The 13,526-nt window shown below is 41.1% G+C and overlaps 1 protein-coding gene across 5 annotated transcripts in view; it reads right to left on the minus strand.

Annotated features, from left to right (window-relative positions):
• The window catches only part of LOC138102888 (nipped-B-like protein), a 166,508-nt gene extending 153,277 nt beyond the window's left edge, over window positions 1-13,231 (minus strand). The window contains exon 1 of one of the 5 annotated variants that reach the window (XM_069000658.1): window positions 12,832-13,225. The gene's annotated coding sequence lies outside the window, so the exon portion shown is untranslated. Of the gene's footprint in view, window positions 1-12,831 lie in introns of all 5 variants that reach the window. The other 4 variants (XM_069000661.1, XM_069000664.1, XM_069000665.1 and 1 more) reach the window with 4 other exon arrangements.
• Window positions 13,232-13,526: the final 295 nt, after the last annotated feature.

Raw genomic sequence — 13,526 nt, forward strand, 5'->3', positions numbered from 1 at the left:
CCTCTGTCGGACAGGGTGCCTCTTTTGCTGAAATCTTGGCTGCAGTGAGGGGGGGGGGGTTCCGAGCTGCTCTGGCTGTCCACAGCCCTGCCCGGCCCGAGCAGGGGCTGGCGGGCCGGGCCCACTGGGCCCCGCTCGGGCCCTGCAGCCACCTGTCCCAGCGCCAGAAACGAGAGAGAGCTTGGGGGGGGGGGGGGTTGTCTATTCTTAAGTGTGTATCACAGAGGCGGTCACAACTTTAAGTGGCTTAAAGAATTGTCCATATTCAAACCGGCCAGCTGATAGGTTCTATCAGGTCCCAGAGGAAGCTGTAAGCACCCCTTAGCAAGGACATCCCTTCCGGGACTATGCTTGCTAACCTATGACAATATGACAAATATTTTTTCATTTTTTATAAGAGTAAGTCACACCTTCCAATGCGAGAAAGTTGGTCATCAATTAATGACTAAAACACTAAAACTGCATTTTCACATTTGTGATTTTTCTTTATTTGTATGAGTTGCAGATATCATTTTATTAATAAAAACCCACATGCATCCTATAAATACATCTCAATTCTAAACTGATATGCTAAAATAAAAAAGAAGCAAGTCTTAGGCCACACAGTTCCAAGTTACTGACTGAACTGCCAAGCTATGCTATGGGCATTTGGAAAAGGTCCAAGAACTGCTCCATAAAGTTAGATCAGTCCTCACAGGATCACACCACAACAATCCACACTGAATCCTTCCATCTCTCTATCCAACCTACAGATGTTCTGCTTACCTTCTATGTACTTTATTCTCCAGGCACTTGACTCTAAATTACTACCATCTTTTTTTCTTAAGGATCTAAAGCTCAGTACTGTGAAAGAAAAAGCTAATTGTAGCCTTCAATTTCTCTGAGGCTTTAATACAAACCTTTCTACTACAGTATTCAGACAGCACTATTATCTTGGCTGTTGCTAAGGCAAATGTGAACTGTGGTCCATATGCTACAGATACATGGACAGCCACAATTGACCATGCAGATAAATCAAATAAATAAACTGAAGACTAGATTACTCAGTAATGCTTATTTTTTTTAGTTTTAATAGAATTTACACAATTGCATGTTGAGTGCTTTATTTTCATAATTTGTTCAACTGCAACAATTGCAATGAAGTATCCATTTTTTTTCTAGCAAGTGGATGGATTTTAAAATGCAGATAAGTTACATTTTAAATGTCACAGAGTTTTACATATGTTAAAAAAAACCCATAAAAACCCCACTGAAATGGGATTATCATCACTATCTTTTAATTACTTAAAAATTAAACATTTAAAAATATCCCAAAATAAGTGTTATGTATTTCAGGTCATCCTGTTATGAGAAAAATACAGTTATAGTTGTTTGCCTACTATCACTCACTGACAAATGAAAATAAGTATGTACAAAGTTAGATATGGAGCACAGCGTTTCTATATACATGTAGAGCATCACCTGCAAGGGCAAACTAAAGTTAATCTCTGCAGTCTTCCCTGGGGTGCAAGTGATATACACCCACCTTTTAAAGAGGTAGCTCAATCTTCCTAGTGTGAAACATTAGCATTATTTCACAAGTCACAGGCTACTTTTAGAAAAGATTCTCAGTTCTCTGCAGCTTTGCTATTGTAGAAGTACAGAATGAATTTTCATTTTTTCCAAACTGGAAATTACTTTAGTACAAAGGAGTCCTAGAGACTACACATATTTATGGGAATCTTCTGGCAATACAGAAGCATTAAAAATGAAGCACGATACTCTTCCAGTTTCATTCACATGCCATTTAAACAGAGACCAGAAATGGCTGAAATGGATCAAGCCTCAACTACCTTAAACTTGCATCAACACATACACTCAAGTAGAAATAAGGAGTAGCTAGTTCTCAGTTCCCCATCTTTCCTTTTTTCATTTGACACTGAGGCACCTACATAGGTAGGGATACTATCTTTTGCTAGCTATTCACCCAGGGTTTCAAACTACTGAGTTCCTTTCCTGTTTTCCAGTAGTGTAATATCTTAATTTACCACCAACCTCTGTGATAAAACACACAACTGAGAGTATCAAGGAAAAGATCTGTTCTTGGGAGAACAGGCTGTTTATCTTCTCAAAAAAATTTAAACTCTTCACATTAAACTCACAGGACATGATCCAGGGACAATTCTCAATTCATAACCCTTTTTCTGTCTTTAACAGTTGCCATGGGAAACCATAAATTAAAGCTTACAAAACCACAAGTGGCCTTCACAGATCATACATTTGACATGACTGCATGCTTTGACACACATGATAATATTGGATAATATGAAATAGCAGTTTAGTACTATATAGAGTACTGCTATTAGTATAAATTTGTCTTGGATATAAATATTCATTTACATTTGTTTTCCAGGCTCATGTCACAAAGAACTTGAGCTCCTCCCAATGCTAATTATTCCTAATGTTTACTGACAGCAAACATCCTTTTCCACATCTTCTAAGACATTGGCTGTTGAGTAGGCGATTCTTATTTCTAAAGGATATTAAGGCAAGTTTTCAAACACAATTCTGTCCTTTTCAGTGGAAAAGTATCTATATGCCTTTCACACAGGTAATTATAAAAATTCTCTCACATTATCTGAAGCTAATTAATATCTACATTAACATACCACTGAGGAATAAGTAAGCTACATGAGCACTGAATTTATTAAACTATGTTCAGAATGCAGAAAGTTACTGCAAACAAATCACAAATGGAAACCTACCACTACATCTATGCAGTGAGCACTCCAGGCCACAACCTACCCCACTCCCCAAAAATAAAACCATCTTTAACTCACAAAGATTCATAAAATGTTTAACAACAATTTCGGTTTTACCATAATCAACCACAAGAACAATGCTGAGCAACTATGACACAATCATTAAAGCTATTATTGGTCTTCACAGGGTAAATCTATTCTACAAAATTATTATATATTATTAAAAGAGAAACAAAAATGCTTCTTAAATAGTCTTGTGTGCACCAATTTATAATAGATTTCAGTGAATAAATATTATATTTCAATACCTTAAGATTTAGGGACAAACTTATTGGAAATCCAACTGAAATTCTAACTTATTTCAGGAAGCAAATATGTTGATATAGATCAGTTTCAAGTAATTCTACCTATTTAAACACACTGAAGGGAATACATTTGCAGAAGTATGATTTAAAAGCATTTGACAACTTCATTAATGAACCTGTACACAACTTGATTTACAGAATATGTCATAACCATGCACATGAAATTAAACTGAATTCTTTCTATCAAGGTGAATGTCATTTTACTAATAAAACCTTTAAGTTCTGTACAGCAAATTTAAACTCTTTGATATCTGATGCTATTTCCATAGGGTCACTTTTAAAACTAAACTACATTGAGGGGAACCTCAATCCATCCCACTCATACCAGTTTAATGCCAGCAAGAGATGCCTAGAGCCTGGAGAGGGATCTCAGGTCAGCAGGAGAGCAGCTGAAGGACAACACCAAGTAATTCCAGGCACTCCAGACAGTAAGCCAGCTTCATCAGGGGCCCAACTTAAACGCCTCTATGCAAACACACACAGCATGGGGAATAAACAGGAGGAATGAGAGACATGCACATACCTACAGTCTTACTGGCATCATGGAAACGTGGTGGGATGACTCCTATGACTGGAGTACTGGAATGGAAGGATACAGGCTCTTCAGCCTGTATCAGGAAGGGAAGACAAGGAGACAGTGTTGCCCTCTGTGTCAATGACCACCTAGAATGCATGGAGCTCTGCCTGGAGATGGATGAAGAGCTGACTGAGAGCTTATGGGTCAGGATTAAAGGGAGGACAGGGACAGGTGATTTTATAGTGGGGGTCTGCTACAGGCTACCTGACCAGAAAGACTGAGCCAATGAGGCCCTCTACAGACAGATAGGAGCAGCCTCATATTCACAAGCACTGGTGCTCACAGGAGACTTCAACCACCCCATCTGCTGGAGGGACAACACAGCAGGGCACAGGCAATCCAGGAGGTTCCAGGAATGTGTTGATGACAACTTCCGCCTCCAAGTGACAGAGGAGCCAACAAGGAGAGGTCCTATGCTGGACCTTGTTCTCAACAACAAGGAGGGGCTGGTGGGGAATGTGAAGCTCAAGAGCAGCCTGGTCTGCAGTGACCATGAAACGGTAGAGTCCAAGATCCTTGGGGCAGCGAGGATGGTGCACAGGAAGCTCACTGCCCTGGACTTCAGGAGAGCAGACTTTGGCTTCTTCAGGGAGCTCCTTCATAGAGGCCCATGGGATAAACCCTTGGAGGGAAGAGGGGCTTATGAAAGCTGGTTGTTATTCAAGGATCACCTCTTCCAAGCTCAGGAGTGATGCATCCCAATAAAGAGGATGTCAGGCAAAAATACCAGAAGACACCTGCATGTATGAACAAGGAGCTCCTGGACAAACTCAAACACAAAAAGGAAGCCTACAGAGGGTGGAAGCAGGGACAGGTAGCCTGGGAGGAAGACAGCGAGATTGTCTGAGCAGCCAGGGATCAGGTTAGGAGAGCCAAAGCCCTGAGAGAATTAAACCTAGCCAGGGACATCAAGGGCAACAAGAAAAGCTTCTATAGGTACATTGGTGATAAAAGGAAGACTACAGAAATATGGGCCCTTTCCAGAAGGAAACAGGAGACCTGCTTACCCAGAATATGTAAAAGGCTGAGGTACTCAATGACTTTTTTGCCTCAGTTTTCACCAGCAAGTGCTCCAGCCATGCTGACTGAGTTGCAAAAGGTAAAGGCAGAGACTGGGAGAATGAAGAACCACCCACTGTAGGAGAAGATCAGGTTAAAGAACATCTAAGGAACCTGAAGATGCACAAGTCCATGGGACCTGATGAGATCCATCCAAAGGTCCAGAAGGAACTGGCAGAGAAAGTGGCTACATCACTATCCATAATATTTCAGAAGTCATGGCTGTACAGTGAAGTTCCCACTGACTGGAAAAGGGAAAGCATAATCCCCATGCATGGATTTGCTGGAGGTTAGGAAGGCTCTGCAGAGGGATCTCAACCGGCTGGAGCAATGGGACAAGGCCAATTGTATGAGGTTCAACAAGGCCAAGTGCCAGGTCCTGCCCTTGGGTCACAACAACCCCATGCAGCTCCAGGCTGGGGCAGAGTGGCTGGAAAGCTGCCCACAAGGAAAAGGACCTGGGGGTGCTGAATGACAGCAGCTGAACATGAGCCAGTGTGTGCCCAGGTGGGCAAGAAGGCCAATGGCATCCTGGCTTGAATCAGAAATGGTGTGACCAGCAGGACCAGGGCAGTGATTGTCCCTCTGTACTCAGCACTGGTGAGGCCACACCTCGAGTGCTGTGTCCACTTCTGGGCCACTCACTGCAAGAAAGACATTGAGGTGCTGGAGCGAGTCCAGAGAAGGGCAACGGAGCTGGGGCAGGGTCTGGAGCACAAGAAGTGGCTGAGGGAGCTGGGGGTGTTTAGCCTGGAGAAAAGGAGGCTCAAGGGGGGCCTTCTTACTCTCTATAACTCCTGGAAAGAAGGGTGGAGACAGGTGGGGGTCGGGCTCTTCTCCAAGGGAACAAGCAATAGGCCAAGAGGAAATGGCTTCAAATTGGTCTAGGGAAGGTTTAGATTGGACATTTAGAAAAATTTCTTCACAGAAAGTGTTATCAAGCACTGGAAAAGGCTGCCCAGGGCAGTGGTAGAGTCACCATCCCTGGAGGGATTTGCAAGATGTGTAGATGTGGATCTTGAGGACATGGTTTAGTGGTGCACCTGGCAGTGATGGGTTAATGATTGGACTTGATTATCTTAGAGGTCTGTTCTAACCTAAATGATTATATGATTCTGCCCCTCTACTCCACTCTCATAAGACTGCACCTGGAATACTGCTTCCAGTCTGGGGTCCCCAACATAAGGACATAGACCTGTTGGAGTGAGTCCAGAGGAGGGCCATGAAGATGGTCAGAGGGCTGGAGCACCTCTCCTATGAAGACAGGCTGAGAGAGCTGAGACTATTCAGCCTGCAGAAGGCTCTGGGGAGACCTTAGAGCACCTTCCAGTACCTGAAGGGAGCCTACCAGAAAGCTGGAGAGGGACTATTTACAAGGGCATGGAGTGACAGGACAAGGGCATGGAGTGACAGGACAAGGGGGAATGGCTTCAAACTGAAAGAGAAGAGGTTTAGATGGGATATTGGGAAGAAATTGTTCATTATTGGAGTGGCAATACACTGGCACAGGTTGTCCAGAGAAGCTGTGGCTGCCCCATCCCTGGAAGTGTTCAAGGCCAGGTTGGATGGGGCTTGGAGCAACCTGGTCTAGTGGAAGGTATCCCTGCCCCTGGCAGAGGGTTGGAATGAGATGGTCCTGAAGGTCCCTTCCTGTCGCTGTTATCCCCAGAGAGACGGTGAAAATCACAACATAAGTCCAGGTCAGATGCATATGGCTGAAGTGACCTCGTTTAATCACCCATACCTTTTATAGCATGGTTCGCCAAAGAGAAATTACATGATTGGTCTATTGACCCACCACCTCTCAAGGTGATAGGTTGAGCAGTAAGACACCCATTTCCAAATATTATTCTTAAAGGAGGAAAATAATTTTCACAGTTCTCATAACAACCTGCAGGTGTAAAAATGGTTTACATTCTCTCAAACTGTTGTCCATCCAGTTCACATGAGAACGAAAGCTTTCACAGAGAAACTGTGAGAAGCTGGATTTCTCTAACTGCCCTCTCATGAGAAAGAAAAGTTTCACAGGAAAATTCCTCTGCCAGGCCTTCCTAGCACCCACACCTTCCAACCCAAGCCATTCTATGATGCTATGAAAGTTGAGTATAATAGAACAGATGATTCTAGGAATTGCTTATAACTGTGAAATTTTCATAGGATATACTGAAGTTTTTCTATATTACAGATTATGCCTCAATAACAGTTTTTAAGGAACCTGCCAGGAATAACAAATCATCACTGGAAATATTAGTAGAAAAAAAAGAATAATTTCCCTTTATTAAAAAAAAAAAAAGCACCTAGCATGTACTGTAGTAAGAAAAAAAACCACAAAAAACCAACAGTCTCAATTTGAACTAGGAGTTTAACAGACAAATAATCAGGCAGATTTTTAATTTTCTCTTCAGGAAAAAAAATTAAAAATCAAAGTTAAACTGATTTTAGATCTGCACAAGGCACTGTCCATGAGTTCTCACCACAGTCTTATTAGAGTCTTATCAAAATTTTTCCAGCTTTTAGACTACAAAAAGCATGTTTCAGTTTATTTTTTCTACACATGCAAAGGTAGTTACTGTATGCAGCATCCAATAAGAGATCTCTAAATTTTCCCCCGTCCTAGTTTTGGCCAAGGACTGGCGAAGCCTGGAGCCACCTGGGCATGTCTGGGTTATTCTTTTATACCATGCACATCATTGCTAGGGGGCAGAAGTAAAGGATTCTTACTTCCAAGAAGAAGGGGGCGTGACTTTGGGGGAAGAAAAAGGTGGTGCACAGAGGGTCTATAGCCCTTCTCTTCCAAAGGAAGCAAGCAGCAAATGGAGTGGTGGGGTAATGCTGGTCCCAACCAGAGGGTTTGTCAGCCATTGTTTTTCATTGTCTCAGGCTTGGGGGAAAAACATGTGTGCAGAAGGTCCTGGGGCAATTTTGTCTTGGGGGCGTGTGGTGCTGGGTCAGCTCAGGCTTGGTGAGCATTTTTTGGATTACCCTCTTTTTGTATATTTTTTGTACATTTTTGTTATTAATATTGTTGCTGTTACTGTTCATGTTCTTATCTCATTGTTGTTTCCAGTAAGTTGTCCTTAACTCAGAATTTCTGCCTTTTGTCTCTCTCAGCGGAAGGGGTGGGGTGAGGGGAGTAGCTTCGTGGGGCTTTATTTCCAGCTGGGCTTAAACCACAACACCCCCTATCATTAATATCCAGAAAGCATATCTGGAAAAAAAGAGGAAGCAACATATTTGAATGGAAAATAACATACAAGACAGTGGAACAGTCTCTATCAAAACCTAAGATCTGAAAATAAAATTTCAAAAACAAAGTACTCATTACCTAATCCTCTCTGAGTGCCTGGTCAACACAGAGGAGAGATTGTTAGCTCAAACATGGGAGACAGTGCAACCCCTATCACAGATGTGTTTACATTCAAGAAGCTTGATAAATTACATTATTTTAAAAAAGATAGGAAAAAAGGTCAGAACTATAAAACCAAGCACTCAAGTATTAAGAAATGTGAAAATTATGGTTACTTACGCCTAAAATTCAGTCCCTTGTGCACTATAATAGTCATTCATTCAATGATCATATATTGTTTTTGTTATTCACAGGATCCCTGCCTCATATATGGCACATGACATATATATCATGAAACAAATCAGTTACACAAAAAAGGAGATGCTTTCTTTGGGACATTACATTTTTTTACTAAAGAAATTGAATAAAATTGTTAATAGATCAAATCAATTTTTAAAAGTTTCCTATCAAAGAGATCTTTTGCTGGAAATTGACAATTTGTAAAAAAACAACTCTTCTTAAAAATAATAATTTTTGATTAAGGAAAGAAATAAATAAAAATCCTACCTGTTTCATAATATGCCCACAATCTCTGGGTCATGCCTGAAGCATATGATTAGAACATAAAAAGACAAAGGGTAGAAGAAAAACTCAACAACTTCTCCATCTGATATAGATCAGACATTTGAACCTGAACTTCCTATGTCCCAAAAGCAATGTTCTGGTTAGGAACATGCTTACTGTACCTGTGAACAGTCTTGCTTTCCTAACAAAGCCATACAGCAGCTGGACAACAAACACATCAGAATGAAATGGTCTGACCACTAGGCTGCAGAGGTTTCCATTCAACCAGTTTACACCAACTACAACAATTATTTATTTAAGAGGCAGAGTTTTTTCCTAATAGCCAATAACCAATGCTTAGGATACTCTCCAGGGTTATTAGTTCCTGCTGGAAATTAATCGCCTTCAATATTGCAGGCACGCCATTTAATTACTTGTGGGATTTGGGTTATTATCTAATTCTTGTCTCTGTTCTTACTGATAAACTTTAAGAGATTTTGGTTTCTTCACAATATGGAGGATGATTCTTTTTAATTTTTCAGGATACAAAATCTATTCTTGTCCAGTTCTTGTCATGATCAAGACAGCTGAAACTGAATAGATGTTTTAAGGCCATTGGCAAAAACCCATTCCATACTTTTTAGGAATCCACCGTGAGAAACAGTGAGCTTGATATGTTGAAATGCAGGGCACTCACAACCACAAAGTCAAAGAAAACAATGCTATGAACTTCCTAAGTGCTGTAAAGTAACTCTACAAATCTCAAGAATAAAGCATGTCAAATTGAAAATTGCTTATAAATCTTGTGTTAACTTGCTATTTGACTCAGTTTCAGTCTTCCATCTGTAAAAAAAAAATATTTAACAGATGCGCAAAAAAAGCTAATGTTTGTGAACTACAGATATGTATTTTGAGATAATTCCTACAAATTCATAGATTGAAACGCTTCAGCATTAATGAACTATTTGGATGCCATACAGCAGGTAAAGCAGTAGGCTGCACAATTACAAAGAAAAAACAAATATATCAAGTAGGTTATAACAGTATACCAGCCAGCTATGATTGCCCATGCACTGTATGAAGCACTGAATTGGGAGCAGAAGGGTAAGGGGGAAATAGAGTAATGTAGTTAAAAGCCCAGTGTATGGGGAAGGGAGCTGGATTAAGTTTGTTTCTGCAATTTTAGTCTGCTGTTTCCTTATCAGAATCCCTGACTGCAGCCCAGCATTTTTAAACTGCTCCTGTAAAATGCATTGCCTCTCTACACATACACACTCCTTCAAGAAATAAAGTGCTTCAAATCAAGACAGAGAAATGATCTGAAAACTGAAAATATCTAACAATTTAAAGAATTTTAAGATCTCCAATTGGAAAACCACTTAGAACCAACTGATACACATACTAAAAGCAATAACAAATTTTTTTTATATTTTTTCCCAACTTAGAGAGTTTAACATGAAAAAAAAGTTCAATGTTTACTTTTTTAGCTATTTAGAGGTATAATTTTGCTTCTCTAATGCTGTTTTGTTTCTCCTAAATCAAAACGATAAAAAATTATTTAAAAAAAAGAAGTATAAAAACAGCTTCAAAAGAAAGCTTAAAAAAAGTAAAGAAATAAAATCTGTACACAGGAAACATTCAAACTGTCCAAGGCAGTCAAAAGCACAAAATAAAAATAACAAGAAGAAAATATTTTCCTCTTTCAATTGAAGTAATTGCTACAACTAACACCTCAAGAATAATTAATTTTGTATTTCCATAGCATGAATAAAATAACTACATCTGCCTTAAGCTCTTGTGATAAACAGTGGACCAGTATAAACTCCTAACACTAGGGCAAAAGGAGTATGAAAGTGAGGGCTCTTGCTTTCCATACACACACACTCTTAAATGTGCTAAAAATACGATCTAAACAAAAAATAAGTCATCTTATAAACATTTCCACGTTAAGTATTTCTGCACGCTAAATATATTTTTATGACAAAGAAATTTACAACTATATGAACTGTGATGGCACAACTAATTCAGGATTAACCACATATGTCTCAGAACAAATAAAAAATAAAACCTCATTACAAATAGGCATCATCTTAAATTTCCCCTTTATAAATACACCTATTTTTCATACTAGAAAATTGCATGTTTTCTGATTTAAGAAAAAAAGAGCACATCATAAACACAACCCAGGCAAGATAAACCTGACAGGAGCTACATAACTACAGTAGCTTATTTCCTGCTCTTATATATATTTAAAGCAAACCTCCTTAAATAAGTCAGAAAAGTTCAAACAATGGCTTAGCTAACCCATTTTTATTAAAATGAAGGCTGGACAAAAGAAACAAATGATCTCATGTCCCTTCTTTATGATGAAACTACCCAAGAACTAGAACTACTTTCTTTCCTGTAAAGCAGTTACACTCGGCCTCTATGCATACCACGGACCAAAAGAAAACAGCAATGCGGCTACACGCAGAGATAGAGGCAGTTAGAGACGACTAATGGCTCCCTCTGCAATTCACAAAGTTTAAAATTAAGAAGCTGCTTTTTCAAAGTGTAAATGGTTCCTCTCCACACACATAGGCCTGAGGCCCTGTTGCAAACAGTGTCTAACAGGACCAGGCAGCACAAAGACAGGAATGGGAGATCAGTGGGAGGGAGGGAGGGAGGGATTGGGGCTCAGCAGGATCTTCAGGCTTTTTAAAATTCAAACTGCTCCCTGACCAATACAAATCACGGACACGCTACTGACTACTACACGGATTTACAGCATTAAAAACACACCTTCTACGTGACAGCTATATTGACTTCACCTTTTTAAACAAGTATCAGGGCACTCAACGACACGATAGCAGAATTTATAAGACTCTAAACACAATATACCAGAAATTCATTATCACTTATTATTACAAGATCTGTCTGAACAACTAAAAAAACTACTAAAAAAACAGACAAATTCTATAATGTTGATACTTGTTTGCCATTTACAAATTTCTTTTCTGTATGAAAGATAAAACTTGGTATCTTAAAATTTCCCTCAATTATGTAATTTCTGTATGAGTATTTTTATTAGTTCACAGGGTGTTTATTTTAAATCTACCTCAACTTTTAATAACACACTGAACTCTACCACACAGTAAGTCCAAGATTTGCCTTACTCTAAATTAGCTACCATTTATAAATAGCTGACACTTAATCAATCGTCATTTATAAAACACATTTGACCTGTTAAAATTATAACATACTTAAACATCATGGACACAAACAGCCAATAACGACCTCAGGATCTCAAAGGAATATGGCCTGATAAGAAATGATGACACTTTTTAAACGTTCCTCACTTTTCACTTAATTAAATTTACTATTGATTCTCAAATACTTAGGCTAAGATCTCATATTCACCTTGACCCCTGAAACGTCATAAACATAGCACTCTACACGACCCCTCTCCCATTGCCTGTTTGTTAAGAGTATTAAATAGTATTTAATCTGCATTTAATACATATTCCTGTAATGTATACAGCACATGCACATTGAGATTGTGTGGAGTACCTGACACAATATGCTTGTCTGTATTTTCTAGGTTTGCAGGCATCCGTGTTGTGTCAATCATGCCACAAGTGCTAGTTTTATGCTATAAATATGTCAGTGATTAACACACTAATCAATTGCTATATTACTTAGAAATTAAACCTCTACATTATAAATCCATGTGCCTTTGAAGTTTTGCATGTTCAGAACAGAGTTGGTTAAAAAGAGAAGGCAATAACGAAGAGAGCTGGCATTTTTGTTCCTGGGTATTTACATTGTCTCTCTTTCCCTATTCCTCCACTTACTTCGCCCCCGACTTCAGAAGTTGTAAATATAGCAAAGGATCAGTGCATATTTGCAGCTAATTGTATTGTTTCCTCCTCCTGCTCCTCTCCAGATTGAGGCCTGTTACTGAGAAACCGCCTCGCCTTTCTAATCCCCGAACTGGAGTAAAGGCGCTGGCCGACAGGCCTGCGCCCTCCGCCGGGCCTGGGCCTCCCGGCAGCCCGGAAAGAACTAATCTCCTCCCCCATACCCGACCGAGCAGGAAGGGGGGCTGCTAAATAAACACCTCCGGTCACCACTTACTCCCCTCTATCCCGGATAGCAGGTAATCCCCTCTGCTCCCGGCAGTGCTGGGCCGGGAGGCCTGGCCCGCTGCTGGAGAGGTGGAGAGGGCAGAGAGAGGAAGGGGAGATGAAGGGGGATTACCTGAGCAAATCGACGTCCGAATCCGACGAGAATCCGAGAGAGGGGGAGAGAAATCCGCCCCCTCCCTCCTCAGAGGAGCTGTCGCTGCTGCTAGGCCGCGGCCGCCGCGGAGCAGGAGGAGGATGGGAGATAATATAACAACAATAATCCGGGCCGGGAGGGGGGCTGTCTCCTCTTCCGTCTCCTCCTCAGTGCAGCGAACATGTAGAGCCAGGGGGTGAGTGGCCAAGACAAATCCCTTTTCCCCCGAGCCTGCTTCACAGCATCAACACGGGCCGAACCAAACCGGTTCCGAGACACATTCCAAGCCGCGGGGTAGGGGTGGGGGGAGGGGAGGGCAGGGCAGCTGCCAAGGGGCCGCTGCTCCCTCTGTACATGCGAGTGTAGGAGGATGGGGGAGGGAACAGCCAACAGCCTGAGCAGAGTAAACCGTGAGTCGGTACCGGGGGGGGCGGGGGGGAGGGCGGGAAGAGGAAGAAGAAGAAGAGGAGGAGAGGGGGAAAGAAAAGGAAAGGATCCTCAGTGTGTGTCTCTCGCTCCCTCTCAGAACAAAATGCCGACCGGAAGTGCTGCTGCAGGAATGACTCCCTCCACCGGCGCCAAACACCAACAACTTCCCTTTTCTTACTTACTCAACCAGCGTCGCTTCCGCCGCCGTTACTGCGCTGTTCCCCGCTGCTCCCTTCCTAGCTCTG

Source organism: Aphelocoma coerulescens (genome assembly GCF_041296385.1).
Source record: "Aphelocoma coerulescens isolate FSJ_1873_10779 chromosome W unlocalized genomic scaffold, UR_Acoe_1.0 ChrW_unloc_scaf_4, whole genome shotgun sequence".
Classification (NCBI taxonomy): Eukaryota; Metazoa; Chordata; class Aves; order Passeriformes; family Corvidae; genus Aphelocoma; species Aphelocoma coerulescens.